Source organism: Anguilla rostrata, chromosome 16, assembly GCF_018555375.3.
Source record: "Anguilla rostrata isolate EN2019 chromosome 16, ASM1855537v3, whole genome shotgun sequence".
NCBI classification, from domain to species: Eukaryota; Metazoa; Chordata; class Actinopteri; order Anguilliformes; family Anguillidae; genus Anguilla; species Anguilla rostrata.
Genome location: NC_057948.1, coordinates 58348 through 85764, shown reverse-complemented (window position 1 = coordinate 85764; position 27417 = coordinate 58348). Strand labels below are relative to the sequence as shown.

The 27417-nt window shown below is 41.9% G+C and overlaps 2 long non-coding RNA genes across 2 annotated transcripts; both read left to right on the top strand.

Moving 5' to 3' along the window:
• The first annotated feature begins 8157 nt into the window (after positions 1-8157).
• Positions 8158-8448, top strand: LOC135242473 (uncharacterized). Its single transcript, XR_010326364.1, has 2 exons — positions 8158-8290; positions 8341-8448. It is a non-coding gene; the product is annotated as an uncharacterized LOC135242473 (long non-coding RNA).
• Positions 8449-19884: 11436 nt separating this feature from the next.
• On the top strand, positions 19885-23767 carry LOC135242460 (uncharacterized). Its single transcript, XR_010326352.1, has 3 exons — positions 19885-20238; positions 20345-20447; positions 20765-23767. It is a non-coding gene; the product is annotated as an uncharacterized LOC135242460 (long non-coding RNA).
• Positions 23768-27417: the final 3650 nt, after the last annotated feature.

The window sequence follows — 27417 nt, the reverse complement described above, 5'->3', positions numbered from 1 at the left end:
CACCAGGCTCACCTCTCCTCTCCAGCCAATAACACCAGGCTCTCCTCTCCATGCCAATAACACCGGGCTCACCTCTCCTCTCCAGCCAATAACAGCGGGCTCACCTCTACAGCCAATAACACCGGGCTCACCTCTCCTCTCCAGCCAATAACACCGGGCTCACCTCTCCAGCCAATAACACCAGGCTCACCTCTCCAGCCAATAACAGCAGGCTCACCTCTCCTCTCCAGCCAATAACACCAGGCTCACCACTCCAGCCAATAACACCGGGCTCACCTCTCCTCTCCATGCCAGTAAGACCAGGCTCACCTCTCCTCTCCAGCCAATAACACCAGGCTCAACTCTCTAGCCAATAACACCAGGCTTACCTCTCCAGCCAATAACACCAGGCTCACCTCTGCTCTCCAGCCATTAACACCGGGCTCACCTCTCCTCTCCAGCCAATAACACCAGGCTCACCTCTCCTCTCCAGCCAATAACACCGGGCTCACCTCTCCAGCCAATAACACCAGGCTCACCTCTCCTCTCCAGCCAAAAACACCGGGCTCACCTCTCCAGCCAATAATACCAGGCTCACCTCTGCTCTACAGCCAATACCACTGGGCTCACCTCTCCAGCCAATAACACCAGGCTCTCCTCTCCAGCCAATAACACTGGGTTCACCTCTCCTCTCCAGCCAATAACACCGAGCTCACCTCTCCAGCCAATAACACCGGGCTCACCTCTGCTCTCCAGCCATTAACACCGGGCTTACCTCTCCAGCCAATAACACCAGGCTCTCCTCTCCAGCCAATAACACCGGGCTCACCTCTCCTCTCCAGCCAATAACACCAGGCTCACCTCTCCTCTCCAGCCAATAACACCAGGCTCTCCTCTCCATGCCAATAACACCAGGCTCACCTCTCCTCTCCAGCCAATAACATCGGGCTCACCTCTCCTCTCCAGCCAGTAACACCGGGCTCACCTCTCCAGCTGATAACAATAGGCTCCCCTCTCCTCTCCTGGGTATGTAATTTTAAATAAAAACTTTTTATTACAAAAATTAATAAATAATCAGGTATATGTGTGGTTTAAAAAAAAATTGATAAAAGTTTGCTCCCACTTTTTAGGGATGGTTTGCCACCTGTAAAAGCAGCAGAAGCCTACACTGAAGAAAGGTCTCTCTAAGAGGGCTGAAGGACAGCATCACATGCCAGGCATCTCTTGAAACTGGTACATTCCAAATTTAACAGAAGATATGGAATTAGTTTATGCAGTATATTCAGATTAATTTCTAATCACTGTCTCATTTACAGGCATCTCAGTTGAGACAGTGTATAAAATGTAAATAAAAACAGAATGCAATGATTTGTAAATTCTCTTTCATATATATTTAATTGAAAACAGTACAAAGAAAAGATATTTAATGTTTTAATGAATCAACTTTTTTCTTCTTTTTTTTTGTAAATATACGCTCTTTCTAAATTTGATGCCTGCAACACGTCCCAAAAAATTTGGGACAGGGGCATATTTACCACTGTGTTACATCACCTTTCATTTGAACAACACTCAGTAATATTTTGGGACTGAGGACACTAATTGTTGTAGTTAATTGTAGTTAATGCCCACTGTTAATTTAAAACTGTCTCATATGTTTTACTTCCCCTCTAGGAGAACTTTAATGAAAGTTCCAAAGTAAAAGGCATCAGCCTTGGCCTTGATGTCTTTGATGAGCTCATCATCCCTCCACACTCTCTCCACAGTGAAGTCACTGTATATAAGCTGGCCCTGGACTTGCCAGTAATACAGGTGGCTTTTCCTGAGCTTTGCTTGACCCTCCAGACAGTGCAATGTGCTTTGCCTCTGCAATACTTCCAATATCAGGGCTCTTGACTTCCACCAGGCCATAGGGAGGATCCTCAGTTGGATCCACTACTTTGCCATCAGGACTGGCTCCAAGATGAGGAGCAACAGGGTGGATGATCAGACCACATGGATACACATTCACATTAAAAGTCTCGGCATACCGGCGAAGAACTTCTGGCTCCAGTTGTTGTCCCCTCTTCATTGCCTTGGTCTGATTGATATCCTTGATTATCCTTACAGAGAGTGACTTTGCTGTGGACTCTGACCTCACATAAGCAGCTTCATAAAACTTGCCAGTAAGACGAAGGCGCCGCATGCTTACCCAGAGAGGGCATTTGGACTGATCCTGGGTTCCTTCCTCGATGATCACAGAAAGCTCAGGTGACACCGCATGTGCAGGAACTCTGCTAAGCTTCCAGGCACAAAGTGATATTGTGGGAGTGTGTGGTGTGGAACAGGCAATGGAGGAAATATCTGGGCAACTGGGTGTTTAATTACATCTTTGGGCAACACAGGAGGGCACTGGTAGGACAGTATTGAGCCTTTGGGGACATTCCAAATTTTGATGGCACAAGACTGATTTCAGATATACCATAAACAATTTTTGCTATAAATGTTTGAGGTCTAAGGCATCTCAACGATGCTGCACCAGCAAGAACATCTTGATCCAGGAATGGTCCTAAATAAATGTGCATTGATTAGTGATAGATAAATATTGAGATAAAAATTACCTCCATATGCTCTGTACAGTGTGGATTACACACCGTTCCCACCAGATGCTTCAGGCTGGCGCACCTTAAGCTCATCAGCTGGGTCTGGATTGATGCCCTGACAAACCAAATTTCTGGAAAAATTCGTAATTTTGTCTTTGAGATGGCATACAAAATTACGGCATGAGCTCCTAGTCAGCTATCTAGTGTCATTCATTCTACAGAACTGGTTATGAAGCCATTTATTTTTATTTTTACCTGGGTACGGGGCCAGTGCCAAGTCTGAGGCATGCAAGTGCAGCTGGAACATTTTTGATTCCCAGTGTGCAGTAGTGTTGTGTTGTTCACGAACAATTCGTTCAAAAGAACTAATCTTTTGGGTGAACAAACTGAACTGAATAGCTTCCTGAAGCGATTCATTCGTGAATGTGAACTGGTCGTTCACTAGAAACGATTGACTATCGTTCGCAGACTATCAGTTCAGTGAATCATTCACTGAATGTACTAGGGATGTGATGGTACACTGAACTGACGTACGCCCAAATCGTTCGCGAACGACACAATACTAGTTTGTTCCTCTTGCTGTAGCTAATGCAAGGAGCGAGGAGTCTCTGGGGAGGAGAGTGGGTACAGTATGGAATAATACATAATAGATGGATAATAATCGAACACCACTGTCAAGTGTGCTGTTTATTTTCAATGAAATAACAATACTTTTTTTTATAACATGTCTCAAAGTAGGCTAGCCAAGGCTACTATTTTATCAACTACATTTTATGAGAAAACGATCTATCTACTTAGCCAACGTATATCAGCACTTTCTCTTTCAAGCAGCCGTTAGAACAAGTCACAGTAAATAAATCAGCATGTAGGACTAAAACAATCCATTTTGGGAAATTTAGTAAAATGAAATGACCATATCAAACACATTTTTTCAAACTATTTAAAATAGGGAAAGAAAGTGTTTGGTTCTTTGGGCATTAAATATTCTGTGGGAAAGTGCTCTGTCCTTGGTCAAGATTTCTATTAAAGGCTTCGGTTTTTTAAATAATTGAAATCTTTTGTGTGGTTCATACAATATATTTCCACAGGACATTTACAGCATATTAAGCCCTACAAGTCTTAACAGACAGGGTTCCCTTTAAATATAAAGATGTCAGCCGAGCTGTAATCGATCAGCTTCACTTCAAACGTTCCAGCAACAGTAAAAATTTATTTTATGGGTCATTGCTATTGGTTGTGATAGCTACATCATATGGTCTCATTGAATTGTGATCAATAAAGGCAAACATCACATACATGCTTTGTGTAAGTTTGATCACCACTGCATTTAAAGGAGTACCATGGTGGTTGAACGTGACACTTCCCAGTTGTCTTCAGGCAACAACAAAACAAATGTGAATAATTTTTTTATTCTTCAGTCATTTCAATGTACTTTAAAACGTATTTTTCTAAGCCTAAATTTCCTACTATAAAAATTCACCCAAACCGTCTGGGCGTGGTAATGAGAATTGTCAGTTAGCTATGATTGACAGACCGTGCCCCATTACCATAGCTATCCCCATGATACGCGCTCGATTTGGGAGACTGAATTTTCACAAGCTAGCTAGCTTAGTAGTATATCAAGTATCGATAGATAGCTAAGGTAAGGACGCTGACTTATATCCAGTTATAATTTTTGTTATCTAGCTAGCCAAGTTAAGCTAAAAGCACAACTATAACGTCCTCATAAAAGCAAACTAGCAAGCTAACGTTATCGATAACATTGCCTTATGAAAGCAAACCTCCTAGCTAGCTAACATTAGCTAGATAGCTAAATTAATATAACCAGAAATAATCTAAAGGCACTCTAATTTAAGTGAACCTAACGTTAGTCAAATATTTGCATTGTCTGAACAGCAGGACGGTGTGTCCTGTCAGATTTCTTTAAGGGGCGTGGAAATAGGAGTGGTTACTGTATTCGTGACGTAGAAAAATGACAACTTTCTCAACCGGTTGAAAATAGGACGATGAATTTAAAACGCATATTTCTCCAAAAATACATAACGGACATATTTAATACTTTGCTCATTGTTTTCTTCAATGCCTTTTGTGCAAATAGCAGATAAAACCGAGAAAGTGTGAAATTCACCATGGTACTCCTTTAAGTTAAAATAGTTAAACTATGATTTCAGTGAGAAATATGTTATTGTGCTTTCTTTAAAAAAAAAAATTCTCCCTAAAGTTTAGCAATAAACAGAAAGCATCGTTATTTTCATCCAGCACTCAAACATTTGCTTAGATTTTTATTAATTATTCAGTTTGGAATTGCAACAGTAGCCACTTAGCACACCAAGAACTTGACAACATTAGCTGGCCTAGTTAGTAACACATCTGATTAAGAACCTATTGCTTGCTAGCTTGCCGATAGCCATCCTATTAGCAGTTGTCAGAAAACACTTGGGCTTCATGGTAGTTGACTGCTGGTACATTGACAGGAGTGCTATGAAGCATTTAGGTTTTTAAACAAAGGTGTACGTAACTATGTAGTGGCTAATATTGAAATCACCAGCTAAATAATGAAGAAAGACTTAGTTAAGCAAACCTTTGAGTGCTGGACCAAAATAACAATGCTTCCTTCCTTCTGTCATCATATAAAGGGACAGCCTGAGGGCAGTTCATCAACCCTGCTAATACTGACATAAGCTAGGAATATGCATGTATTTACACCTGAATATTTATTATATTACCCAGTAAATGACACAACTAGTGAGTGACAGCCAATCTCTTTCACTAGCTAGGTAGACAAATAGATGGGCGTGAGATGGAGATCTATGTAGCTCTCTTGCTAGCTAGGTAGCAATCTATCTTGCTAGCAAGCAAGACATAGCATCAGCATTTACTTACTACTGTGTGTGACAGAGGAATAGCTGAGTGTAGGGTGAACATATTTCCAATAGTCTAGTTAAGATTTTCATATTTTAAATCAAGTTCAAAGCAAAACACAAGCACCTGCTCCTCCATGGTTACGGTTTCCTAGGACATTATGACACCGTGACATTGACCCGGAAGAACAGATGTGCTGTTATTTATATATATTTGTTTGCAAGATCACACAAACGTTTTGCGAGGGAACACAAAGGTATTTTCTTTTTTCTTTTCACCCATGTTCCTTTTGGGGCTCTGAACATATCTACTCACAATTATCAGTTATAGCAACGAAGTGCCTACATTTAAAAATGTGCTGGCAGGAAGCCATTGAATTTGCAGTTAGGCATGGCTTTTAACGAAACAGCTAATAAATCCAAAGAGTTGGATCAGCTTGCCGCAGGGTTGTGCGGCAAAAACGGCAGTTTTTGCCGCAAAAAAAAATGCACTACCCCCAGTCTTTTGAATGGGGGTAGTGCATTTAGGCTGCGGCAGTGGTTGACCACATGGGGTGCCGAAAAAAACGCATCAGCCTGCGTCAAGAAAGTTGAACCAGAATGAACTTTTGCCAGAACGCAACCCGACGTCACGCTGCAGTGGCCAATCACGTAAGTACTTTAAATAACCATGTAGCAGTCCCAGAGACTGTAAAAAATATGGACAAAGCTACTGTGACGTCACCCATTGCCTCTCCGTGGGTCTGTAAAACACGTTTTGAAGCCAGAGACTGTAAAAAATATGGACAAAGCTACTGTGACGTCACCCATTGATTCTACGTTTTGAAGCTCAATGGCGGGCGCGGCCATTTTCTCGATTTGGAGCCAAGAACATCGACGACACTGATGGTCAATAAATCAGAGATGTGTACTGGTGATTTTTGACTAGGCTGATTTTCATATAACTGTCTGGTAGACCTGCTGTTAACCCAGCAAGTTATCATCGTAGGTTTTCGCCACAAGTCAGTTAATGAGCTAATAACTGTTACTCCATTTGTGGTGTTCACTCGCTGGGTGACGCTAGCTGACCGATCATTCGCAAGTCGCTTTTAAACGAATAAAAATTAACACTGTCAGCGGTGATTAACAAATCTACCAAGTATTTTAATAACTGATCTGCAGGCGTGTAACTATGGCAAAGCACTTTGTAGAGCAAGTTTTCCACCTGGTGCATGAAGACAAAAATAATGTACATTGAATTTCTAATTATTTGGGGGTTTTTTTCCCTGTAGATCATCAATGGAGAAATGCAAACGTCCTAACTGTGAGTCTGTCTGTAACCACCGTCTACAGCAAAGTGCAAATTATTTTTTAATGTGAAAGAAAACCATTCTGTACCCAGTGACGAATGCAGATCTGAAAAAATGAGCAGGCAGAAAACTCCCGAAATTGATTAACGTTGCTATTGGTGTCAACTTGTTTTTAATTATTGTGCTTGATTTAAAAATACAAATCAACGCAATCAAATAGAGCCAGTTCTCCTCAATTAGTTAAGACGAGAGCATTTTTTTAATTATAAACCTATTACGTTTTGTTTTCTCACTCGGAAAATATTCACGACAAAGTTCTTGAATACGCAGATTTGTCATTTGAATGAGCACAAGTTAGATAGCCTTTTGAGTTTATAATTTTGTTTCGAATTTATTTGATTGGCATAGCATGGCAAAGGACACAGTGTTTATCCTGTCTATACAATACATTAGTCAGATTGTGAGCAGACTTGTTTAATCAAGGAAAATGTCTGAAAACCAAGACCAATAATCAGTTTAAGGGGAAGTTTTCTGCCTCTTTGATTTTCAGCTCAGCAGCCACCACTGCTGTGCCTTCAGTTAAACTAGTCAGTTAAGTGATGTATATAATAGAACACACTGTGCCACACCACTGTAAAAACTGTGGATGTCTTTAAAATCTTACATCCAGACTATATATATGTGTATTTATCAGTGTTCGTTTTGAATGAGAAGTATTTCATTGTTTTCCACAGCAAAGAATGTGTGGATTGTGGGAGACAGCTACATCCGGCGTGGGGAGGAGAGAGCACGGAAGACTGTGGGGACCAGCCTGGGTCTGGACATCATTGTCCATTGGTTTGGCTGGGGAGGCCTGAGGTGGGAGAGCCTTCTCCCTTTCATTCACCAGTCCCTGAGAGGAAGAGCAGTCCCGGATGTCCTGCTCATTCACTGTGGCGGGAACGACCTTGGCAAGATCAAGAGCCTGGATCTCGTCACAGGAATGAAGCGGGACCTGCAAGACCTTCCTGTCTGGGATCACTCAGCGACGTCGGTGGAGGACTGCCAATCCGGGGAAGAACAACAAAGCAAGGAAGTGGGTGAACAATGTCATGGCTGCATTTGTTCAGGATTTAGGAGGCATTTTTGTCCCACATCCTCACATAACATTTGAAAATGATGACCTATTTCTCAAGGATGGAGTTTATTTCACACCTAGGGGAAATGATATTTTTTTAAATAATATAATACATTCCCTTAAAGACTGAATCCAAGGGAGGAGAAGCTGCTGTCCTGAGTTTTCACCGCTCATTTCTGGCAGTTTCTTCAATCCTGGGTTTAGCTTTTAACGGAACAATTTTTTAAAAAATGAAATAGGTCATGTTTTTAAGGTTTATGTGATGAATTTTATAAATTAATTAATTAATTACTTTTATTGGTAATTTGTAGCCATGACATTGTTCATCCAACTCCCCCTGCTCATCCCTGTCCCTTATCTTCCCTTTCCCCCCCACGTCTTGTCCTCTCCTGCCATGCCAACCCATGGCCTTTCTTGCTCCCTTCTCCTAAGCCGGATGTAGCTGTCTGATCTGTAAATAGTATTGTTTTCTTAGTTTTGCTTTTCTTCTGCGTACACTTTATAGTGGACTGGAGTTGCACCAGTTAAACCATGGCAATGACGAATTTCTTTTAACCCCAAGTACTACTACTGGAAACAAAATGACAGGGAAACATTTCAATTAATAAACTGTTTTAATGAAATATTTGACTTGTTTTTTTGATTGAAGGGTCACTATTTGCCCCATACAGTCGGTATAATGTGAATTTGTTCATTTTTTTATGTAAAGACTAAATGATCCCAAGCAAACCATTCAAATTGATGAATCATGAATAAGGGCAACTGGTACGACAACAAAATTTGTGCCAAACATTCAACTTTAGGGTTATGAAAAAGTTCTAAGATAAAGAGCTTTTTTGCATAATATATCTGTACAGGATGTTGGGAAAAATGTTTAATTGGACTAGCATAATGCTGTGTAAGAGGACTGACATAAGACATTACAAAGTTCAGCTGCCTGTCTCAGTTTAAAGCCCACTCACCACGTCAAGGTGCAGGCTGAGAGTGGGAACACAAGACAAGACGCACATTTACTACAAGGCAAACTCAGACAAGACGCACATTAAAAATGACAAGGGTCACAAAGGATAAAAATTTTGTACATGTTCATGCAGGCTCAGTGGTACACTGTCACTCAGGGGTTTCCATAGGCAGACTTGCACAGTACACACTTATGCCCCGTTTATGCGGGCTCTAAGTGATACCTGCAAAACTGTCACTCAGGGGTTTCCATAGGCAGACTTCCACAGTACACACTTATGCCCCGTTTATGCGGGCTCTAAGTGATACCTGCAAAACTGTCACTCAGGGGTTTCCATAGGCAGACTTGCACAGTACACACTTATGCCCCGTTTATGCGTGCTCTAAGTGATACCTGCAACACTGTCACTCAGGGGTTTCCATAGGCAGACTTCCACAGTACACACTTATGCCCCGTTTATGCGTGCTCTAAGTGATACCTGCAACACTGTCACTCAGGGGTTTCCATAGGCAGACTTCCACAGTACACACTTATGCCCCGTTTATGCGGGCTCTAAGTGCTGTAAATGTTCTTGTGGTGCTTGGCAGTATCTAGCTTTGTGGCAGAAATGAGCCAGAAGACCTTAGTTTCCGTATACTTTTTATTTATTTTCAGCAGTGAGAGGGTGCACACACACATATAAAAGCTGATTAAAAATGTACAATTAAAGAAATAAGACAATAAATTATGTGACTTACACAATACATAAATATTTACAACATGGAAAAGTATTACACGCACACACACACACAATATAAATTAAGACATGACATGCTCACTACTTGCCCCCAGTTTTTCTGAGCAGCCTCTGAAAACATCTCTCAGTGGCTTGGCACACCACAACCATGCCTGGTGATGGCGTCTGCAGGCCACCTCTGTTCTTCAAAGCCACAAAGGGATGTACTGTCACCGATGTCAATGCCTGTGCAGGTAACCTTCTCCCTCATTTTTTTCACAACAAAGCCTGCGATGTAGTTGATTGCCACGTCTTTGTATTCTGAGAGGTGGTCAACATCTGGAAGGTCAGGGATGGTGTCATCTCCAGGCACAACCATTTCTACCAGCTCCACTTCCATCCTGCATGCAATGTTGACTGTTGCAGGTGTTGAATCAAGGATGTCAGTGTTGTCTCGGAGGAGGCAGTTGCCTGTGCCCGTCTTCACTTGGTGCCTCACAAGTAGGCGCTTGTAAGCTGCTTGAAACTGTCTTGCATTGGGGTTGTTGTTGTACCCGCCACGTGCATGAACAGCAGAAAAGAAGAGCTCCAAGTGATCCTGACTCAGTTTGTATGTTAGAAGGTACCTGCATGGTGCATTAGGACTTTCAACAAGGTCTTTGTATATACCGAGTGCACTTCTTCCATTTGCTATGAACCCAAAGATTGAGGTCTTCTTTGATGTTGCATGCACGTGCACAAGCTGTTTCCCATTGTTGACCTTGAGCCCACGAAGACATGACTCTGCTCGTTGCAGGATGGCCTCTGCACGGTCTTTTGTAGATGGCTTCATGGGTGCTTTGAGCCCTTTCCCAAGTGGGTTGCGGCTGTTGAGAACATCAAAAGCACCATCGATTGTGCGCAAGAACTGTACTGTAGCCGCACCCGTGTTCAGCAGTTGTCTACGATCATGAAAACGCACTTTTGTACGTCGCTTTGGATAAAAGCGTCTGCCAAATGAATGTAATGTAATGTAATGTAATGCACATCCTCTGAACTGAGGATACTTCAGTTCTTGCTCGCAGTACTCCAGGGCATCTGCTACACTGCTGCTGAAAAGCTGAGCAGCCAGATGGACCTTCATTTTTTGTTTTCACCACTGGATGTGTGCCATTCGCAACTTGTTACCAAGCCTTAGACCTTCCTTCTCCTGAAGTGTGTTGAGGTCTTCAATGTACTGCCACTTGATCAGTTTCCCATCTTCAGTTTCAAAAACCCCAGCCGTTGCTAAAGCATTTCGTAGAAGCTTTAGCATGTGACATGGGTCCAGGAGCACATGAACCTTGAGACTTGGGTCTTCCGGATGGGGGAAGTAAGGTTTCATGTCTGAGATGCTAAGGTTAGCACCAAGCTCCCTTAGCATTGCGATATTCTGTGAAGGTCCATCACATGTCAGTGAGACCACCCGTACACCAATGGTATGAAGTCTGCAAAGGCTCTCCCTGATGATGTTAGCCTTCTCTTGTCCGGTCATGCTAGCGATAAGAAAGTAAGCAAAGGGGATTTTCCAGGACTCATTGATGGAAACGACCATGAGGACTAATGCCTGTGTGGCTACTGTGTTGTCAGTTTCACCAATGCCAAAGTCCACATAACCATGGATCTGGTCTGAGCCGAAATCCATTTGCTGATGTATATACATCTCATCCATCATCAGAGCACAGACCGTTTCCTTACCCTCTTTCTTCTTTTCTGCGACATGGTTCTTCAGCGCAGTAAAGGAAGCCACAGTAAAGCAAGGATCAGATGAGATGCTGCTGTACCAGTTCCGTATTGTCTGAGTATGAGGCAGAGCAAAGTTGAACTTCTCTCTGACATACTCATACGCCTTCGGGGAGTAAAAGTGCACAGTCATCGCAAACTGGCATAGTTCTTCTGAGAAAACTGCTGACCTCTTCTTGTTTTGTATCCTGATCAGAATTTCTCTTGGCACTTCACTAAAGGACACCAGTACAGCAGCACACTCAGTTGAAATGAGCATTTTTTTCTGCAGCTCTACACAGATGTCTTTCAAAAAGGACACTTTTCTCTTCAGTCGCCTGGTCTTTTGCGAGTGTATCCTCAACTTCTTTCGACATCTTTGTAGCCTCTGCTCTACTGCTTCTGCTTTCCGCTTGAGGGTTTTTGGAGACCCCACAACAGCGTAACAGTGATCATCAAAACAGCTGGATGTTAAGGCTGAGTGGTCATGATCCTGTAACACCATTGGATCTTTCTTTTCAGTAATCTCCCTTCTGAATACACCACCTGAAGCACCACTGACCTCCCTACCAACATCTACATGCACATCAGCTGCCACAGAAATGTTGTCATCATTGGAATCATAGATGACACAATCCTCCATGATGACAACACTGTTGTGATCAGCTGCTAATATACCCCCGTTGGATTGTGACACCTTGTCATCACATGAAAAATACTTAACAGAAGGAACTGTAGAGCTACTTGCCTCTGCATTAACACTCACCTTACAGCGCTGTTTCCTTGGTTCTGCAGGCCGTCTCAGCAATCTAGCCGGGTAATCAAAAATGGTTGGCACTGCAGAGATGGTCAAGCAATGCTTTCCCTTGAAGGGGGATAAGGAACCACTGTTAATCACTAGCCACTGAATATTCACAATGAGAACTGTATAACTATAAAAAAAAAAAAAAAAAATTTTGTTCAGACTATCTTGTTTTCCTTATTGTATGCACTAGTAAGCTTTTATCTACTGTTGTTTAATGACTTAAGCGATTTGATCTGAGTTGTATTGTTGTAAGTCGCTCTGATAAGAGCGCACAAATACCTATAATGTAATGTATAACTGTAATCTCTTACCTATTTCATGTGTATATTACCTAGGATTAAAACAATAAAAGTAGCCTTCTACATTTTGGCATTGCCACTACTGGTTCATGTGCAGTCTTTTTTTTCAGAAATGTGTTTTCTTGATCAACATTAGTATGTGCACAGTCTGCACACACACACACACACAAAAAAAACTGGCTATACAGATTATTAAAGAAGAAAAAAATCAATGTCAATAAGTGCCTTTCCTAACCTTGGAGTCCCGGAAAACACATTGCTCCTCAAAGTGGTCGCTGCACAGACGAGATGCCGGGGTGGGTCTCCAGTTATCCCTTCGGATGTTGGCTAACCACAGCTGCAGTCTGGCCTCATCACCTAAAGGAAAACTATGAAACAATAGACGGAGTAAAATAGACTGCAATTTTTTATAATCTATGGTTGCAATACAGCCTGATGTAAACGGTAAATGGACGGCATTTATATAGCGCTTTTATCCAAAGCGCTTTACAATTGATGCCTCTCATTCACCAGAGCAGTTAGGGGTTAGGTGTCTTGCTCAGGGACACTTCGACACGCCCAGCGCTGGGATCGAACCGGCAACATTTAAAGCAATGTACACTCCTATTCATTGCTAGACGTAAATAATTCCCTCACGACTACATTAGTAGCACTCATAGAGACAATTGTAGAAGTGCCTTAAAACAGTGGTTCTCAAACTCCCCCCGTGTAAATGCATTAATCTCAGTCCTTCATTTGATTTTTAAAAATGTTAAATAGGTAAAGACCCGCACACTCGCTTGATGCTAAAAAAAATATAACGGTAGCCTATTTATTTAGCCATAAGCACGGTTAACGTTTCAACCCCATCGGTATTCACTATTATACTGTAGGCCTATATATATATATATATATAGATATATATATATATATAGCATTCATAATAGGCTACTACGATGATATTTTCAGGAGCATAAAGCGAATGTGCGAGTCTTTTCTTTACCTATTTGATGTTTCTATGATCCAGCACCGGGAGTTTATTGGGGTGCGTTTATTTTTTTTCCTACACTGTGATAAATGTTGCATGTTTTAATATAATCAGTATATATCAGTATTGCACAACCTGAACATGGAAATTGTATTCTTGACAACATGCATAGCTGTTTCTGGCAGAATGTAGCCTACCGAAGAGGGTAAGCGATCCCTCTTTTTCACCGTGTGTACATGTTATCCAAGCATAAACCTTAAGACGTATTGCCCCAGTCTGGCTAAATTGTGAACTCCTGCAGTTTATCCCACAATGTCAGCAAATAAATCGGTATAATAGTTAGATTGTCACATACATGAAACATGGCACAGGTAGACATTTACGGAATGTACACGACTGACAAGCCGTCAAGCACGTTTGACAGGTTGTATATTTGCCGGCTAAGGTTAGCTATTTAGCTAGCTTGCAAGCCAAATAGCTTGGAAGCCGAAGTTGCTAACTGTTTTAACATGCTAGACTTGTGCTAGCTGATTACGCTTTCTGTCAATTAATGATTTGGTTAGACAAAGTATGTTAAGGATATAGTTAAATGACTTAGCTACCGAAAAAACTTCAGAAAAGGATTCTTTGAAGCTCGATTAGTACAATTGTAAGCAACACACGCCATAATGACACTGATATGAAACTGATATGAAATGGGACGTTTGCATTCGCCGACTTCACAGTCTCTGCTTCACACAGACAAGAGGTTGACGATCAGTCGGAGTGGCAATGTCAAGGTCATGAGAAGCCACCTCCCACCCAGAGACCCAGTGACCACAGATTGTAGCCCCTGCCGTAGCTCAGTCCTCCGCAGTAATCCGGAAGTGACGCAAGCTGTACCTCATTGGTCCAGAACAAATATTGGCCCTGTGCCCAAATTACGCAATAAATCATAAAATCGACCCATGGACAGTCATAAGACGAATAAAATACACCTATTATGACTATTTGTTCTTGTGAGAAAAAATTATTGGCTTTGTATTTTTATCGCATTTGTACCGTAGACTTGCATGGAAACCGGATATGAAAACACCTATACTGGAGCCATCCGTAGTGGCACTAGTGAGCAACCAGGAACTACAACACCAGGAAATGAGCTTCAAAAACGAAGTCTGGTTTTGGCCGCTTTTGTCTGGTTTTGGCCGTTTGAAGCTCAATAGGCCTATTTCACATTTCCGGGTATGTAAACCGGATGTAGGGGTCTCTCATTTCCGGTTACCTTAACCACCACCGAAAACAATGGCAGCGATGAAGAGCAAGCAGTTTTGTAGCGTTCCTCTGTGTAACAATTCGAAGAGAAAACAACCTTATTTATCACTCCACAGCTTTCCAACCGATGTACTCCAAAAAAATAACATGCGATTAAACAGCCAGATGCCCAGAGATTTCCACCATTGCCTGTTCCACAATAACGTGGATACATGCAATTAGGAGAGACAAGGGAGAAAATTTTGCAGTTAGGAGGTACAGCACATACGTGTGTGGACTGCACTTTGAGGAGAGTGACATGCACGTTCATGTTGAGTCCGGCCGCAAGTACCTCACTGCGCAGGCAGTGCCTTCCCGATTTTCGTGGAACAATTGGGGTAAAACAAAAAAGCCACATCGAAGAGAAGAGGCAATGTTGGCTTTGGAGAGGAGATGGGAGGTGTAGCAGAGCTCAGTGATGCCGCAATTACAACTACGGGTCACGACTACGACTGCCGTCCTCCCCCGGGTGAGTGTCACGCTAATAACGTTAGCAAGCTAGCTAGCTTTTATGGGTTGATGATTGTTTTGTAAGAGGGAAATCAAACTGGGACCCAGAAAAGGCTGGCATTTGCACGAACCTGCAGGCTGAGACTCATCACTGGACTTCAAAGAACCCAGAGCCGTGTGCTAAAACAATAAGTTACTCGGACTTCCTCGGGATGAGCAAGCCGTTGGGTCTCAGGAATGTTGCCATCTGGACACTACCAAGATAAGGGGAACTGATCTCTTTGTCTGTGGTTGTGGGGGTGTGTGTTTGGGGTCAATAAGACAATCACCAGGCTCTCTGGAATGTTACCACCTGGAGACAACTAAGATAAGGGGAACTAGTCTCATTAGCCGCGTTTCCACCGCAGGAACTATACCCCGGAACTAGGAACCTTTTGAGGAACTCGGTGCGTTTCCACCGCAGGAACTAGGGTCTAAATTTAGTTCCTGGGGCTTTATTTTACCCCCCAAAACGTTCCTGCTCGGGGGGTAGTACTTTCCGAAAGTACAGGAACCTTTTGGGTGGAGCTTGCAGCGCTGAACATTTCTGATTGGTCGAGTACTCGAAGCATTTTTTTGTGTTTTCTGTTTTCAGGCGCCATGTTTAAAAATATGCAGGCGCAAACCGATTAATTTTCATAATAACTTCAAATCAAACTTGTATGTTATGCGGCGCAGTAGCCTACTTTTGGTTATAGCCTGCCAACGTCTTGGAATTATAACGTGTGCTCTTCTGCCCTTTTCTTGCTTTAGTATTCGTTTTATAAAATGCTAAGCATTCGTGCTGGGACAGCATATTACGTACTAAAACATTCAAACGGATTAATTCGGTTGCTGAATATTTTCTTCCGGATTTTCTTTGTTAGCCCGTTGTAATTGACTCAAAACATTTGATACAGTTATGTGAGGTATGCGGTAGTTCTGCGTAATCAACATTGGTGATACAGTACAAGCAAACTGGAAATCACCTTCCGCACTTTTTGTCAGGGTAAAATAACAGGTTAATTCTAATAATCATCCCTTTAGCTTTTTCATACTGCCGTAATTTTACTCAATTTTACTGCCATTTTTCAATACCACGAAAAGACCAGGAAGACTATGGACTAATTTATGGTGCATGGTTCGCATTTGGAGGGCACACTTCGCTGCTCGGCTAGCAGTAACTTCGAAGGAAAGCAAACGGTGGCTGTACCACTACTAATTTACATTTTCACGCAAGTCCGAGTTTTCGTTCTATTTTTGTCATTTTGCGATTAGCCTATATGGAATTGACGACGAGAAAGTAATCAAACAGCAAATTGTTTACAACGTGTGCATGTTTTCTGCTGTTGTTGCCAGTTATACATATAAATGTGAATGCATTCTGTCGCTTCGGATGTCAAGACATGAAAGCGAATGTTCGCATAAAAACATAAAGAATGTGTTTGAGAGGATATATGAAAATCAATAAATACAAAAGTAACCATATATAGTCATTGTTGGTAACCCGTTGTATATAAGTAGAATAAACCCCTCCGGTTTATTCCTGTCCCGGTTATTAGAAAATAATGTAGGCTACTTCGGTGGTAGTATGGGGTTACAGAAGAAATGAGAGATGGACCGACGACAACGTCGCTTTTTCATACGTCAGTGGGCTAATTTGCCTAATCTTCGCGTAACTTTAGACCCCGGTGGAAACGCAGACAACCATTGGCTGAAGGAACATTTTAGTTCCTGGTAAAGTAGTTCCTGGGACTGAAAGTTCCGGGTAATTTTGGTGGAAACGCGGCTTTTGTCTGTGGTTGTGGGTGTGGGTGTTTTGGGATCATAAAGGGTGAAATGACCGGCCACATGGTGGGGCAACTGCGCGGGACAGTACCACAGTGCTCTTATGTGGGCCCCTCTGACATTACACTTTGTATTTCTTTTCTGGATCTGGACTATAAACCATCTGTATATCTTATTTACAAACCCCGGAAAACCTTACAAACCATGCACATGTTTTCATTGTATTATTGTATTATGCCTTATATAAAAATAACATGGATTGCATGTACAATGGTTAAACAAAAGGGTATTTTCATGACAACTGCACCATAATATTACATCCACTTGGCATGTTTGGTATGTACATGTTCAACATAATTAAGCCATTGGATGAAATATGTTTCATACCAAATAGAATTTGAAAAAACATAGTTTCAGTAACTCCGGAAAAAACTAACACAATGGAATGTCCTCTCTAGTAATCATCTCCTTTTCCCGATTTCCCCACTGATTGTTTTAACAGCAGCCCCCAAATGGTGGGGGCCGAAATTCGAGATTTATGATTCGGCCAGGTTAATTTATGGTAATGCCGCCTAGATCAAACGCGGGATTTGGCCTAAAAGGAAGGGAGACAATCCTGTCGAGGAAGATCGCAATCGACTTCCCACACTGCGCATACTCGATGTTCTGTGTGTAGCTAAACAGGCTGGGTAAGAACTCTTTTACTCTGTATTTATGTTTTTTAAACCTTATAATTGATTTTTGAATTTGAAGATAACAACCTACCTGCCTGTTAAATAAATTCCTCTGATTTTAACTTACGTGGTCTTCATAACTCTAATCCATTTTATCTTCTTTTCAGCCGAAATTCCGTTTAAATACTCAGGGGGACAATTATGACTAGGACCTACTGATCAGGGGTCTAGTACAGCAAACGTCTTTAGTGGGGTTTTCAAGTTAGATAGGCGACCACAATCTGCCCGCTAAGGGATTGGTGGTATCGGTTCTGGTGTTGTTTGGCATAAGAGGACCCATGGGCGTTGTACGCCGGTTCTCTCCAAATTCGCCTTAAGGAGCCCGATAGATACGCACCGTCCTGGGCTCATAACTATCGATGCACTATCCATGTAAGCCAGGCATGGAGGCCATGTATTATTTTGGTCAGCCTCCTACCCTCTGGATTCTTCACCGAACTGAGATTTAACAATAATGCTAAACCCGGGAGCATATACTGAGGAATGATGGCACAAGATAGAGTCGAGTGTAACCACTCCCAAGTTCCACGTATAGTTAACCCCAAATTTTAAATTATCATATAAAATGGAGTCAGATTAACACGAGAGTAAAACATAGTAACTGTTACGCTTTCTTGCTGTGGTCACGGATATATCTGTTGTGTTGTTCCGCGTATTTGTGAATATTCTGATGCTCCCATTGGAATATTGACAGTCCGGCGATAGAGCGGATATATCTCTGATGACAGCATAGTCCCGTTTACGAACGGAGAGTAACCAGAATGCTACTGATCCGTTTCAGGCCAGCTTTAAGCGGGATATGAAGCAGCGCCTTCATATCTAACCTGTGGCAACGGAACCAGTGCATTCTTAATTATAATTGTGCCCTGTTCTTACGAACAGAGGAAAATAACTAACATCTCCGTTTTGACTCACACCAGCCAAAGGAAAACACGTGGTGCCTTCCCCTCCAGCTACAAACCCTCATTGGTCTAGCTGTGAGGTGTTTACAGTTTTTATAGGGTATGTGGTTAGTGTGTATAAATAACCGTAGTTGTGTTGAAAATTAGTAAAAGCTTGCTAGGTAGCATGCTTGTGTTTTAATGTTGCAAACTAACTTCAACTAACTCATTACGGTAGCTAGCTAGTTAGCTACTGCTTTGAGAATGAGATTACACTGGATATTAAACTTTTCTTCTCACATGCAGTCAGGTTCAGAAGTCTGAGTCCACTACCAACTCCTTTGGTTTTTATCATTCATTAAGAACTAATGCAGTTTCAGTCATGTGGTATTTGTTACTCAAGAATGTCTTAAAATCAGTTAGCTAACTATATTTTGTGTTATGATGAGCAAATTACGTTTAACGTAGCTACGTTAGCCAGATAGCTTGTTAGTAAGCACATATTTGGACATTCAGTGTTGAAACTGCAGATGCACGTTTAGTTTAGTTGTTCATTGTAATTACAAAATGTATAGACGGGCATCGCGACAAGCCTACTTAAGATATATCAGCTGATTTAAAAATGTGTGGGTAGCTTTTATCAACGATGAAAACGAACAGCTCGGTAGTGAACTCAGACTTATGGACCCCACTGTACAGCGGTAAATTGCAAGCACGGTTAAGATAATGTTGATTGCTACTGTTTGCCTCGGTAAACATAATGTGTCTGAAATTGATGTCAGGGATATTTACATTTTTCAGATACACTGTGAAATTAGACTTAATCAGAAAATGCCATCAAATGTACAGGGAACTGAGTAAAACGTGACTGTCATTTGCTCAAGTATCCCCTGCCCCAAACTTTATTTTTGCTAAATTGGCAGGTGATTGAGTTTTTATAAGTTGCTTATTTTTCATTAGGTGCACTTGATAAGGCATTGGAGAGGATCAGGGAGTTGGAGAAGATGGTTTCACGCCTCACCCTCTCTGGGCCCCTCCTGGAGAGATGGTGTATTTCTGATGAAGACTTCAGGTACTTCACCAGGTTCCCATCAAAGCGCACATTTAATGTGTTTTGGGATTCCATTCAGCCATCTGCAGCACAGATAGTATATTGGTCCAAAGCGAGGAGAGTTGGCATTACCAACATGGAGAGGGAAGGAATTCATCCTAGCCCCACACGTAAGCTATACCTTATTGATGAATTTTTCATGTACCGCTTACGTGTAGCAACTGGCCTTTTGGAGAGGGTTTTGGCAGAGGTATTTGCGGTGAGCACATCAACAGTGAGCCGTGTTATCATCACATGGTCCAATTACCTGTACCTCATTTTGGGATCAATAACACCTGGCTCACCTCTCCTCTCCAGCCAATAACACCTGGCTCACCACCTCTCCTCTCCAGCCAATAAGACTTGGCTCACCTCTCCTCTCCAGCCAATAACACCTGGCTCACCACCTCTCCAGCCAATAACACCTGGCTCACCACCTCTCCTCTCCAGCCAATAACACCTGGCTCACCACCTCTCCAGCCAATAACACCTGGCTCACCACCTCTCCAGCTAATAACACCTGGCTCACCTCTCCTCTCCAGCCAATAACACCTGGCTCACCACCTCTCCTCTCCAGCCAATAACACCTGGCTCACCACCTCTCCTCTCCAGCCAATAACACCTGGCTCACCACCTCTCCAGCCAATAACACCTGGCTCACCTCTCCTCTCCTGGGTATGTAATTTTAAATAAAAACATTAATAAATGCAGAAATAAATGAATAATCATTAATAAATGTTTGGATTAAAAAAAATTGATTAAAGTTTGCTTCACTTTTTAGGGAGGTTTTGCCAACTGTAAAGGCAGCATAAGCCTACACTGAAGAAAGGTCTCTCTAAGAGGGCTCAAGGACAGCATCACATGCCAGGCATTTCTTGAAACTGGTACGTTCCAATTTTAACAAGATATGGAATTAGCTTATGCAGTATATTCAAATTAATTTCTAATCACTTTCTTATTTACAGTTGGGACAGTGTATAAAATGTAAATAAAAATAGAATGCAATGATTTCTAAATTTTCTTTTATATATATTTAATTGAAAAAAGTATTAAGAAAAGATGCCTGCTACATGTCCCAGAAAATTTGGGACAGGGGCATGTTTACCACTGTGTTATACATCATCTTTCCTTTAATTAACACTCAGTAATCTTTTGGGAACTGTTAATTTAAAAGTATAATACGTTTTTACTTCCCCTCTAGGAGAACTTTAATGAGCGTGCCAAAGTAAAAGGCATCAGCCTTGGCCTTGATGACTTCAATAAGCTCATCATCCCTCCACACTCTCTCCACAGTGAAATCAGTTTTTGTATCTGTGACAAAATCACACCAGGCAAGGCCAGTAATTCCAAGCTGGCCCTGGACTTGCCAGTAATGCTGGTGGCTTTTCCGAAGCTTTGTCTGACCCCCAGACAGTGCAATGTGCTTTGCCTCAATATCCGGGCACTTGACTTCCACCAGGCCATAGGGAGGATCCTCAGTTGGGTCCACTACTTTGCCATCAGGCCTGGCTCCAAGATGAGGAGCAACAGGGTGGATGATCAGACCACATCGATAGACATTCACATTAAAGGTATCAGCATACCGGCGAAGAACTTCTGGCTCCAGTTGTTGTCCCCTCTTCATTGCCTTGGTCTGATGGATACCCTTGATTATCCTTACTGCGAGTGACTTTGATGTGGACTCGGACCTCACGTGAGCAGCTTCATAAAACTTGCTGGCAGTAAGACGAAGGCGCCGCATGCTTACCCAGAGAGGGCATTTGGATTGATCCTGGGTTCCTTCCTCGATGATGACAGAAAGCTCGGGTGACACCTCCAGACTTTGCATGTGCAGGAGCTCTGCTAAGCTTCCAGGCACAAAGTGAAATTGCGGGAGTGTGTGGTGTGGAACAGGCAATGGTGGAAATCTCTGGGCATCTGGCTGTTTAATTACATCTTTGGGCAACACAGGGGGGCACTGGTAGGACAGTATTGAGCCTTTGGGGACATCTCCAAATTTTGATGGCACAAGACTCATTTCAGATATGCCATCAACAATTTTCGCTATAAGAGGCTGAGGTCTAAGGCAACTCAACGATGCTGCACCAGCAAGAACATATTGATCCGGTAACAGTCCTAAATAAAAAAAAATGTAAAAACATGTTTTTTTCTGTAAATGTGCATTAATTAGTGATATATAAATATTTTTGGATAAAAATTACCTCCATATGCTCTGTACAGTGTGGATTGCACACCGTTCCCACCAGATGCTTTAGGCTTGCGCACCTTAAGCTCATCTACTGGCTCAGGATTGATGCCCTGACAAACCAAATTTTTGGAAAGATTTGTAATTTTATCTCTGAGATGGCATACAAAATTACTGTATGAGCTCCAAGTTAGCTATCTAGTGTCATTCATTCTAAAGAACTTGTTATGAAGCCATTTGTTTTCTATTTTTACCTGGGTACGGGGCCGGTGCCAAGTCTGAGGCTTGCTTCTGCATGCAAGGGCAGCTGGAACATTTTTGATTCCCAGTGTGCAGAAATGGGCAGTCTGATACAGTAAGGTAACCAAATTGTTGCACAGGCACCTCCCAGCAGCACAAGAGCATGCATAGGCTGTCATCTCTGTCGGTAGCTTGGTAGTTTCGAGTGTGATCTGAGGGCACTGATATCAAAATTAGCTTAGCTCACCACATTAAAATAAAGAATGCTATGGTTATGACAGTTTTCCATAGGCCAGTAGTGTCAGGCATATGGCATACATTCCTGTATGGAATTCTGTTCCCGTTCCTGTCGGGGGCATGTGAAAATGGCGGCGCGACCGATGCTTGTGCCGGCCTGTCCTAGTACTAATACAGTGCCTTTACTTTTCTTATTTATTATAACTCAATTGCTGCTGACTGTTTTTTTACACTGAGTGTGCCTTCTAGTTTATATTTTTTTATCTACATTATTATTCTAGGCATATTGTCTATTTTTGCACTGTTTTGGACTGGAAGGAACAACATTTCATTTTTATGTATGCAAGTACACAAAAATGACAAATAAAGGAATCTTGAATTTATGCTGGTAGTCAGTAGTTTGTGTGACATTTATCTTCTATAAACCTCAAGCTGATGTGGCTCCTCACGTTTCCTCAAGGATCTGTAACACCTTGCCCTCACTATCACCTTCCCTGCAATGATGTTGGAGACTATAGACACATTTGTCCCCAAACACACACACACATACATACACGCACACATGCATACACGCACACACATAAACACACGAACAACACCATTACACAGGCGATTTGACAAGCGATATAAATCCTTATTAAGTACAGCGCAAACGTCACAAAATTAACGTTAATACAAAACTTAGTTCGGAGATGTTTGACTTCGTATAGCATAAGTAATTTTGTGGAGCCTAACACATTGTACTTACATAGCTTTGCCTCCCCTGCTGACCGTTACTGTTAACAGAATCGCTTTTCCTCACGGTTGTCAGGCTCCCTATTCATTCATTTTCGGGACCTCAGCGAACTTACAACCGAGAGGAACAGATGCTGTTAACGAACAGCAGATGTTGTTCACGGTACGAAAACAAAATGGAGTCGCCTCGAGAAAATAACTTATGTTATATCAAAGTGAAATATCTCTTTGATCGGCTAACTTGCTGTGGGTTAGCAAGGTAGCTATTTAGCTTTCTGGCGAACCAGAGCTAACGGTTATACTTACCTTCATAACTGAATATAAACTTCTCAAAAAATAATTTGTAGCCCTTGTCCATTTTAGACCTCTTTATGTTCACTGGCAATGTGTCCACAATGTGGCTAACATCCGACATAGTGAACTTAGGCAGAGCGATTATGGACTGTGAGAACACACGTCGCTGTTTAGGCTCCATTTTTCGCTGTCAGAAATAGACTTGGCGTCCGTAGCAACGGTAACCGGAAACAAAGTATCCCTACATCCGGTTTTGGTCGCCATCTTGTGAAATAGGCCTATGGCGGGCGCGGCCATGTTCTCGATTTGGAGCCAAAACCATAGAGTTAAGCGGTCAAGCGATTTTTACAATATGATTGACAGTCCGGTGCGGAAAAGCCCATCAACCTGAACGAACGATCGCAGAACGAACTTGAGGCTAGCTGACTGTCTGCCGTTATGTTTTAAAATATATGATCAAATGTTTACGGAGTTTAATTTTCATCCGTGACTGTACTGTGTCATGTAATCACGTTATATGTATGACATTAATAATACAATTATGTTCAGTTATCTTCAATTTATGTTTCTCGGCAAAACGAATATGCTCAGCTAGCATATCAGCTTGCCAGTGAGCTAGGTAAGCTATCCATGGTTAGCTCACGCATTAGCAATATTAACTACAGGGGAAGAACATCGACTGCACTGATGGTCAATCAATCAGAGATGTGTAGACTACTGGTGATTTGACTAGGCTAATTTTCATATAACTGTCTGGTAGACCTGCTGTTAAGCAAGCAAGTTATCGTCGTAGGTTTTCGCCACAGTCAGTTAATGAGCCATTAACTGCTACTACTCCATCGCCGTTTGTGGTGTTTACTTGCTGGGTGACGCTAGCTGACCGATCTTTCGCAAGTCACTTTTTACCGATTGAAAAATTAACACTGTCAGCGGTGATTAACAAATCTACCTAAGTATTTTAATAACTGATCTACAGGCGTGTAAATATGACAACGCACTTTGAAGAGCAAGTTTTCCACCTGTTGCATAAAGACAAAAATAATGTACATTGAATTTCTAATTATTATTATTTTCTTGCTAGCTTCTAGCTTTGTCACATTCGTGCAGCATAGCCCAGGTAGACATTTACGGAATGTACACGACTGACAAGCCGTCAAACACGTTTGACAGATGGAATATTTGCCGGTTAGGGTTAGCTAGCTAGTCAAATGGCTTGGTAGCCAAAGTTGCGAACTGTTTTAGCATAGGCTACTGGACTACCACATATAGCAAATAAGCGTTAGCTGATTACGCTTTCTGCCAACTAATTATTTGGTTAAGTGGGCTAAAGGAAATAGTAAAAATGACTTGGCTACCGCAAAACTTCAGAGGAGGGTTATTTTATGGTCGTCTAATGCAGCTGTAAATAGCACACGCTATAATGAAACGCTACAAAACGGGATGCCTGCATTTTCTGACTTCGCTCAGGTGGACCGTGGTCGGAGCCACAATGTCAAGGCCAAGAGACGCCACCTCCCACCCCAATGACCACAGATTGTAGCCCCTACTGTAGCTCAGTCCTCCGTAGTAATCCGGAAGTGACGCAAGCTGTACCTCATTGGTCCAGCACAAATATTGGCACTGTGCCCAAATGACGCAATAAATCATGAAATCGACCCATGGACAGTCATAAGATGAATAAAATACACCTATTATGACTATTTGTTCTTGTGAGAAAAAATTATTGACTTTGTATTTTGATCGCATTTGTAGCCTACCGTAGACTTACATGGAAACCGGATATGAAAACACCTATACTGGAGCCATCCGTAGTGGCGCTAGTGAGCAACCAGGAACTACAACACCAGGAAATGAGCTTCAAAAACGGTTTTGGCCGCTTGAGCAGTCTGCTGTTTACCAAGCAACTGTCAGATGAATTACTGAAGCGATTCATTTCCTAAGATTTGATTTTATTATCGTGATTCATCGTGATTTGACAGTACCGGGTAATGGGACAAGTACTGAAACAATAATTATTCTACTAGCGGAATAAAGCTGTACAAAAGATTAGTTATTTAGCAGTTCTTGCATGCTAGTTTATTGTACCTAGCACTATGGAGTTCATGGAGCAAACAATGATACTCTACCAGTTGTGTCCTTGCTTGGTTTATTTAGTGTACCCAGCTTCGAAACCTGGCAGTCTACGCTGCAAAATAACAATAGCAAGAAGCGGTTTGCGCTTGTGTCCTTTTTTTTTTTTTGAGTTAGCGGACATGAAAAGGGGGGGGGGGCGTTAAAGTTCAAAACACAATGTCACACAAATGGGCCATGCAGTGACACGTCCACACCGCCACACAACCCTGCAGCAAGGTGCTGCATTGCCTGATTTGGTGTGAATGCAGCCTTAATCCATAGAGTGCTAACCACATGCTCAATGTGCGATGTCGGCAGTTCGAATCCAACCGCCGACCTTTGTCGCACGTCTCTCCCTCTCTCTCCTCCTAACCCCGGAATTCCACCAGACGCGCCGCAGCGCATTTCAGAAGCGTCCCAGAAGTGGCTCTCCACTCCGCTAAAAATATGCGCCTCGTCTATTTTTAATGGAAGCCGCTTTTGGGACGCTTCAAGTAGGAGAAGAAATGGGTAGTCAGCGCCACAACGACACCCCGATTGTATATAAATTTTAACAACTGAAACACAAACCTTTGATCCATGTTGTTCACAATTAGACTTAACTGTATTAACTTTGTCTGTAAGCTACAGCACAACAAAGTAGGGAATAACAAAAAAAGAAACCATTTAACTACGTAGCCTACTTACCCATGGTAGAAGCACAAAATTCAAGGAAAAATGACCAAATCAGGAAGTAAACAAAATCAAGCAGACAAAATGCTCTGCTTCTGAAATGCTCCTGGTGGGGTTTGAAGCCGTGCAAAAAATGGAACAAAACCACGTCGCAGCCGGAAAGCGAAGCAGCCACTTCGGATGGGATGGTAATTCTTCCTGTCTCTCTACACTGTTCTATCAAAATAAAAGGAAAAACCCAAAAAAACATATTTAAAAAAAACTGATTGGCCTGTTTTCAGCACAATCCTAAGGGCAGCCACAAATAATTGGCCCAAATAACCCTCAAAACTGCTACCTGACTGATATTCTCAGTATTAATATATCTGTGTATGATTTGGTCACCGCCACCTTGAATTAGCATCCATTTTCAGTTTTGATTGTTTCATATGTCCTTTCACTGATATTTACATGGTTGATTCACATACAAATTGGCATATAGATGGACAGTACCCCCAAACCCATACTCCTCAAATTTGGTGCCTGGTGTGGTAGCCAACACCACAGGAACAGACTGAGGAAAAGGATGACACGACAACAGCAGGGGCCTCATTTATAAAAACGTTCTTAGATTTATACTTGAACTTAGTCTCAAGATAATTTCTGACAGTGTGCTTACGTTCGATTCATAAAAGATACTGAGCATAAAAAACCTTGCTTACGCAGGTTCTATGAAAGGCCATTTGTAACTTACGCACCTGTGATCTATAAATCTCAAATTAACTTAAAATTGATGGCACCTGAACGTGCCTTACAATCAGCGATTTCCCCTTATATAATGCTAGCACAAATGAGGGTTTAGTCTGGAATAACCATGGACCAAAAGAGAAAAGCAAACTTTTTGCATTGTCATGTGCAAAAAAGTCATTCCAGTCTCTGAAAACTCTCTCCCTTCTAAAAGCACGATTTCCAATGTCTTCAAATTAGATAAAAGTAACCATGCGTTATTACGTAAGAACAGCCATGGTTACTTTTTTCTAACTTGACACACTATTTAAACTAACCCAACTTGGAAAAAGTTGGGACGGTATGGAAAATGCAAATAAAAAAAGAAAGCAGTGATTTCTAAATTTACTTTGATTTGTATTTCAGACAGTATGAACACAAGAATTTTCATGTTTTGTCTGGTCAACTTCATTTCATTTGTAAATATACATCCATTCCTGCCATTCAGGCCTGCAACACATTCCAAAAAAAGTTGGGATGGAGGCAATTTAGGGCTAGTAATGAGGTAAAATAATTAAATAATGATGTGATTTGAAACAGATGATGTCAATAGGTAATTGTAATCATGATTTGGTACAAAAGCAGCATCCAGGAAAGGCCTAGTCCTTTAGGAG